Source organism: Lepidochelys kempii, chromosome 1 (assembly GCF_965140285.1).
Source record: "Lepidochelys kempii isolate rLepKem1 chromosome 1, rLepKem1.hap1, whole genome shotgun sequence".
NCBI classification, from domain to species: Eukaryota; Metazoa; Chordata; order Testudines; family Cheloniidae; genus Lepidochelys; species Lepidochelys kempii.
In genome coordinates, this window is record NC_136380.1 from 15,696,991 (window position 1) to 15,704,558 (window position 7,568).

Consider the following 7,568-nt stretch of genomic DNA (forward strand, 5'->3'; position numbering starts at 1 on the left):
ATCCAGTTTGCATTCACATTGCCCAGGTATAAATGACTACATAAAGTCCAGGACGGTGGAGAATCAAGGCTGGTCTTCACTATGGGGAGATAGTCGCTGCTACACTCGATGCAGCAGGGGTCGATTTAGTGGGGCAACTGAAGACCCGCTAAATCAATGGCAGAGTCCTCTCCGTCGACCCTGGTATGCGAAGAGTAAGGCAAGTCGACCGGAGAGCATCTCCCGTCGACCGGAGAGCATCTCCCATTACGCCGTGATGACACCGGGGTAAGTCAACCTAAGCTATGTTGACTCCAGCTACATCAGTGGTTCTCAACTGTGGTACACTGCTTGTTCAGGGAAAGCCCCTGGCGCGCCGGGCCAGTTTGTTTACCTGTTGCGTCCACAGGTTCGGCCAATTGCAGCTCCCACTGGCCGCTGTTCGCCGCTCCAGGCCAATGGGGGCTGCAGGAAGGGCAACCAGCACATCCCTCGGCCCGCGCCGGTTTCTGCAGCCCCCATTGGCCTGGAGTGGCGAACCACAGCCAGTGGGAGCGGCGATCGGCCGAACCTGCAGACGTGGCAGGTAAACAAACCGGCCCGGCCTGCCAGGGGCTTTCCCTGAACAAGCGGTGGACCAGAGTTGAGAACCACTGCGCTACGTTATTCATGTAGCAGTATAATTTAGGTCGACTTACCCCAATAGTGAAGGCAAGCCCTCAGACCCAGTATGTAGTGTAGACAATGAAAGTTTTGACCAACTAGCATCTGTAGGATTTTTCCCCATACGTGCAATGTGGATTAAGGTTACTATGAAAATCATAACTTGTGGATATCTAAATGTTTGTATTTAAAATTCTAACAAATGTCATTAATGTCATATTAATGTAAGTTGTATTTAATTATACTGTTTTAAGTGAAAATATTATTTAAATCTTTTAATCTCTCTACCTAGCTCATTATGTATTTCCACCCTTGTACAATCATAAAAAGAAGCCTTATGCATCGATGGAACTCAAACTTGCACCTATGTCATAACATTGATATGCATTTATTTTATTTCATAGTCCCAAAGCTGTATTATAAATCCACCTTTTATTGAAAATCTTTAGTGGGTATATGCAACACTTTTTGTCAGTAATGATTTATTTATAATTTTTAATATTAGTTTTACAAATTGGCTCAAATGCTAGAGGCCATAACCAATACCAGGTGGTGCCATGGCACCGGGCCTAGGCTCCAAAGGGGCCCCGGACCGGCCTGCTCTGCTTGGGCTGCAATAAGGCCCCGCCAGCTCTTCTCCGCCCCCGCCCACCGCTCTCTCCTGCAGGGGCAGAAGCTTGGTCCTGCCTGCTCCTGGGGCTCCTGCTGCAGGGCAGGCTCTGCCCACACCCACCGGCAGCCAAGCTCCCCTTTTCCCCGTCTCTTACCCCGAGTACGCCACATTCCCACCCCTCCCAGTGCTTCCCCTGCTGCCGAACAGCTGTTTGCCGGCGCGAGGGAGGGGGAGGCGGAGAAGAGGTGGGGGTGGGGCCTTGGGGAAGGGTGTGGAATCGGGGCAGGGCAGAGCAAAGATGGGGCCCCTGCACTCCCCTACACATACCCCCTCCAGCCCCCTGCCGTGAGCTGCTCAGGGCAGGGGGCTGGGGTCGTGAGGGTGCTCCCAGCCCCCTGCCCTGACTCCTGCATCCACCTCACACACCCTGATTACCCCATGCTCTGACTCCTTCTCCACCTCCACATACCCAGCCCCCCCACACCCCATGCCCTGACTCCTGCACCCCCCACATCCCCACCCCTCGCACCAAACGGGAGTTCCGGCAACCCCCCCCACATTCCCACCTGCACCCCTCGAACCAAACAGGAGCTGCCCCAGGTAAGCGCTCCACACCCCAACCTCCTGCCTCAAGCCTGAGCCCCCTTCTACATCCTAACTCCTAGCCAGACCCTGCACCCCAACCCCCCAGCCCACTCCTGCACGCTAACTCTCTCCCAGACCCTGCACCCCTAGCCCTGACTCCTGCACCCCCTCACACACACCCCAGTCCCCTGCCCTCCCCGACTCCTGCAGCCCTCTCACACACACACACACAGCCCTGACTCCTGCACCCCTGTCACACACTCCCAGCTACCTGACCTCCCTGATTCCTGCACCCCCCTCACACACTCCCAGCCCTGACTCCTGCACCCCTCTCACACACATGCAGTCCCCTGCCCTCCCTGACTCCTGCAAACCCTGGCCCCCCCACACTCCCCAGCCCCCTGCCCTCCTGACTCCTCCAACCCCTGGCCCCCCCACACGCCCCAGCCCCCTGCCCTCCATGACTCCTCCACCCTCCCACATCCCCACCTGCACCCCTCGCACCAAAGGAGAGCACCAGGTAAGCGCTCCACACCCCAACCTCCTGCACCAACCCTGAGCCCCCTCCCTCACCCTAACTCCTGGCCAGACCCTGCACCCCAACCCCCAGCCTGCTCCTGCACCCTAACTCCCTCCCAGACCCTGCACTCCCAGCCCCTTCCCACACCCTAACTCCTGGCCAGACCTGGCACCCCAACCCCCAGCCTGCTCCTGCACCCTAACTCCCTCCCAGACCCTGCACCCCCAGCCCTGAGCACCCTCCCGCACCCTAATTCCTGGCCAGACTCTGCACCCCAACCCTCAGTTTGCTCCTGAATCCTAACTCTCTCCCAGACTCTGCACCCCCAGCCCTGAGCGCCCTCCTGCACCCTAACTCCTGGCCAGACCTGGCACCCCAACCTCCAACCTGCTCCTGCACCATAACTCCCTCCCAGACCCTGCACCCCCAGCCCTGAGCCCCCTCCCACACCCTAACTCCTGGCCAGACCCTGCACCCCAACCCCCAGCCTGCTCCTGCACCCTAACTCCCTCCCAGACCCTGCACCCCCAGCCCCCTCCCACACCCTAACTCCTGGCCAGACTCTGCACCCCAACCCCCAGCCTGCTCCTGCACCCTAACTCCCTCTCAGACCCTGCACCCCCAGCCCTGAGCACCCTCCCGCACCCTAAGTCCTGGCCATACCCCACACCCCAACATTTTTTACACTTTTTTTATAAAGCGCTGTTATCCCAAGCGCTTTACGATCATTAGCTAACGGTACAAACAATATTTGCAAAGATTATTAAGTGGTCTGCCGAGACCCCCAGCGATTTTCAAGTGGTCTGTGGAAAAATAAGCTGGACTAGAAGAACAATCAAGGTACCTCACTTTATTTTCATTTACTTGCTATTACTTATAGGAGGAGGATGAAGGTAAAAAGAATGAAAAACGGTGGGTGGGGGGAAGATCAGAGAATGTTCTTTTTCTTGGCTGGGTCCCAAGGAGGGGACCCAAAAATGAAACTGAGCACAGGGCCCCACTAACTCTAAATCCGCCACTGGGGCTGACCCCTCCCCCACAGCTCCTCACGCCGCAGCCAGAGGCTGACCCCCCACTCCCCAAGTTCTGTATGCCACTACCAGGACAGGGGCTGACCCCTCCCTCACCCCAGCTCCCCGCACCACTGCCAGGAGCTGGGGCTGACACCCTCCCCACACTGCTGCCAGGGGCTGGTGCTGGCCCCTAAATCCCCCAAGCTCCATTCTACTTGGGGTTGGGACTGACCCCTCCCCCAGCCCTGCTGCCTGACACCTCACGTCACCACCCCGAGGGGGTCTGTCAAGGTTCCTTCCCCACGCTGAACTCTAGGGTACAGATGTGGGGACCTGCATGAAAACCTCCTAAGCTTACTTTTACCAGCTTAGGTTAAAACTTCCCCAAGGTACAAACTATTTTACCCTTTGCCCTTGGACTTCCACTGCCACCACCAAATGTTGATCTGGGTTTATTTTATTAGGAAAGCGTTGTTTGGAAACATCTTTCCCCAAAAATCCTCCCAACCCTTGCACCCCACTTCCTGGGGAAGGTTTGATAAAAATCCTCACCAATTTGCAGAGGTGACCACAGACCCAAACCCTTGGATCTTAGAACAATGAAAAAAAGCATTCAGTTGTTGAAAAGAAGAATTTTAACACAAGTAACAGTAAAAAAAGAAGTAACAATAAAAAAAATCACCTCTGTAAAATCAGGATGGTAAATATCTTACAGGGTAATTAGATTCAAAACATAGAGAATCCCTCTAGGCAAACCTTAAGTTACCAAAAGACACACAGACAGGAATATCTATTCTATTCAGCACAGCTTAATTTCTCAGCCATTTAAAGAAATCATAATCTAACGCATATCTAGCTAGATTACTTGCTAAATTCTAAGACTCCATTCCTGTTCTGTCCCCAGCAAAAGCATCACACAGACAGACCCTTTGGTTTTCCCTCCCCCCAGCTTTTGAAAGTATCTTGTCTCCTCAGTGGTCATTTTGGTCAGGTGCCAGTGAGGTTATCCTAGCTTCTTAATCCTTTACACGTGTGTTAGCCGATGGCCAAGGATGTTTGGTGAGGTGCCAGCTATGCCCGTTTTATACCATCCGTGACTTTAACCGCTAGGACGCACTGTCCCTTCGCGGCGGGCAGCCCGGGCTAGGCTGACGGATGCCCCAAGGTCCTAAACACCCGTGACTTTAACTGCTAGAGCTCAGAGCTCCTTCGCAGTGGGCAGTCAACACTGACTGACAGGTGCCCCAATGGCAGCACTAAGAGCCTCTCCACACCCGTGACTTTAACTGCTAGAGCTCAGAGCTCCTTCGCAGTGGGCAGTCAGGATTGACTGCCCGGCGCCCCAAGAGTTTGCCCCATGGAGGCGGCACAACTCAACGCTAGGCTCTTAGTACTCTCACCTAATGGCCAGGCTTTAGAGCCAAAACGTCTGAGGTTCTTTAATTGTGTTGGCTGCTTTACAGTAAACCAGAGAAACAAGTCACATATGGTTACCAAAATTTATTAAAACTAGATTCTAATCATGTGGTTACAAAATTGCTAGTGCCTACTTATTTAAATGTAGAGATGTTACACACACAAACAAGTTACAAAACTGAAGCCACAATCCCAAAGAAAGAAAACAAAGTATAGAGCTCTTCAAAATATGTGTACACTAAAGATAGGAGATCAGGTGTGGGTGCTTCTTACCCTCCTTGCATCTCTCGATTCCAGCGGTGCCAAGCCAGGATCAGTCACTCAATTCCGCGGAAAGACGAATAAGGGACAAGGCTTAGGGACCCTCTTAGCTGCAGAAGCCTTGGGAGGCTGTCACTTATCTGACCAGCAGATAGATAGTGAAAAGCACTCAAAAATCATGGTGCTGTAGGTCCCATACTTATACCTCTGTACTCCTTTATTCTCTTTCTCCTTTCTTATGCCAAATTGGGGCTGGTCTGTCTGGGTGACGCCAGCTCTTGCAAGAGTAGTTTACACTTGCAAGGGAGAGAAACAATAAGTTTCGACTACTGGACATTCCTTTTATTAGGGTAAATATTTTCCCACCTAGGATGTTGGGGTGTGTGTATCACGCTATTTAGTAGGGGCTAAGAGCCATGTCTGTCACAGCTTCTCTGTCTGCTGTGAGCCTAATCGTTGTATATATTCCCAGAGGCACATTGTAGCAGCATACCTGTGCTTCTCACAGCTTCAAAGGCTGTGCTGGAATTGATGTTAAGTGCCCTGTTGTTTTGCCTCCCTTGTGTTCCCAGCAATGCTGGTCTGAAAGGGGGGGCTGGCTGTCTGGCTACAAGGTGAGAGGATTTTTCCTCTGGTCAGGCGGCATTTTAAAGGGGTTTACCCTTCCCTTTATATTTATGACAGGGTCACACCGGACTTTTTTGGTAAACTGGGTGTCATGGAGTCCCCAGGCGATTCTCTGGAACTGCTCCCTACGAAGCCAGGCAGGACTCTGGGGAAGTCTCCTTTCTATGAGCAGACTGTCTGCAGGACACACAGCTCACACAACTTCCACCTTCCTGGGTCTGACCTCAGAGCATTCAGCATCCTCTGCCCCTCCGTGCGCTTCCCACAGCGAGTCCACCCAGGCGGGGTCCTGGGGAAACCAGGGGGCCCTGCACCCCAACTTCACAGTCAGATGTGACTCTCAGCCAGCCAGTAAAACAGAAGGTTTATTAGATGACAGGAACATGGTCTAAAACAGAGCTTGTAGGTGCAGAGAACAGGACCCCTCAGCCAGGTCCATTTTGGTGGACAGTGAGCCAGACAACCACATCTGCACTTCACTCCATGTCCCCAGCCAGCCCCCAACTGACTCCCCCTCCAGCCCCTCCTCCTCTGGGCTTTTTCCCTTTCCCGGGCCAGGAGGTCACCTGATTCCTTTGTTCTCCAACTCGTTAGCTCTCACCTTGCAGGGGGGAAGGGCCCAGGCCATCAGTTGCCAGGAAACAGGGTGTTAGCCATTCTCTGTGTCCAGACCCCGGCACACACCTGCCCTCTAGGGCTCTGCAACGATCACACACCCTTATCCCACCACCTAGATACTTAAGAACTGCATGGGGAAACTGAGGCACCCTCACAATATTCAGAGGAAACATTAAGAACAGTCCCGCTTCGTCACACTGGGCATTTGTTCATTTGCTCTTGCCAGCAGATGAGTTGGCAAGAGCAAACGGGATAAATGCCTGTTTTTGTCAAAAAAGGATGGCTGGGACAGAGCTTAAAAAGGGAACTGTCCCGGCCAGACGGGGACGTATGGTCACCCTATCTCCAGGCAAATGGGTCCTGAGGGAGTCTGGCCAGGGCGGGGGCAGACCCTGCCCTGGCTAATAGCGCCACTCCCAAGAGGCCAGAGTGATTCCCCACCCTGGCACTGGACCGGCCCTGGCCGCACTGCCAGCTCAGCCTGGCAGATGCCGTCACCTTCTAGCAGGGCTGGTGAGTGTGGCCAGGGGGCAGGGTGTGAGGGAGTGGGTCTCTAGAGGTGTGTGAGGGGCTGCTGGCTAGTGGGGAGTCTGTTGGGGGGGCAGTGGGGGAGGTCTATGTGTTGGGATGCTGAGCAGTGGGGGGTCTGAGTGTGGTGCTGTGTAGTTGTGGTGGTGGGCTGTGGGGAAGTGCATTGGGCAGTAGTGGTGTGGCTGTGTGTGAGGGGGTGCTGGGCAGGAGTGGTGGTGTGCAGGCTGCTGTGCATTTGCGGTAGAGGGTCTGTGTGGGGGGCTGCTGGGCATAGCAGTTCCAGAGGACGCTGGGCATAGGGAATCAGGGGCTGTGTGGCACGGCCTGGCCCCATCCCTGAGGGGAAGGGGCACGCTGGCAGCACAGAGCTGGGCGGGCCAGTGTACGTCTGGCAACTGCCAGTTTGTATACAGTGCCCTTGTACTGGGCTGGCTGGAGCGGGGCCGGCCCCACCATGCTATGCCCCATTGCCCCTGGCTCGCTCCTTGCTTTGGGGACTGACCTCTGCACACCATGCTCCTTTGCCCCCATGGGGGCCCACAAATATGTTTGGCGCCGGGCCCACAAAAGGTTAATTTGGCCCTGACCATAACTTCATAGCCTTGGCTTTGCTCCAGCTAGTTTGCACTGCACTGATGGCACAAAGTAGCCAGAAAATTCGTGAATCAGGCAGTTCCTTATTCCCCACCCATGAGACAATTTACAGGTGATGCAAAGCTGCTATAATGCTTCTTGTGCCAGT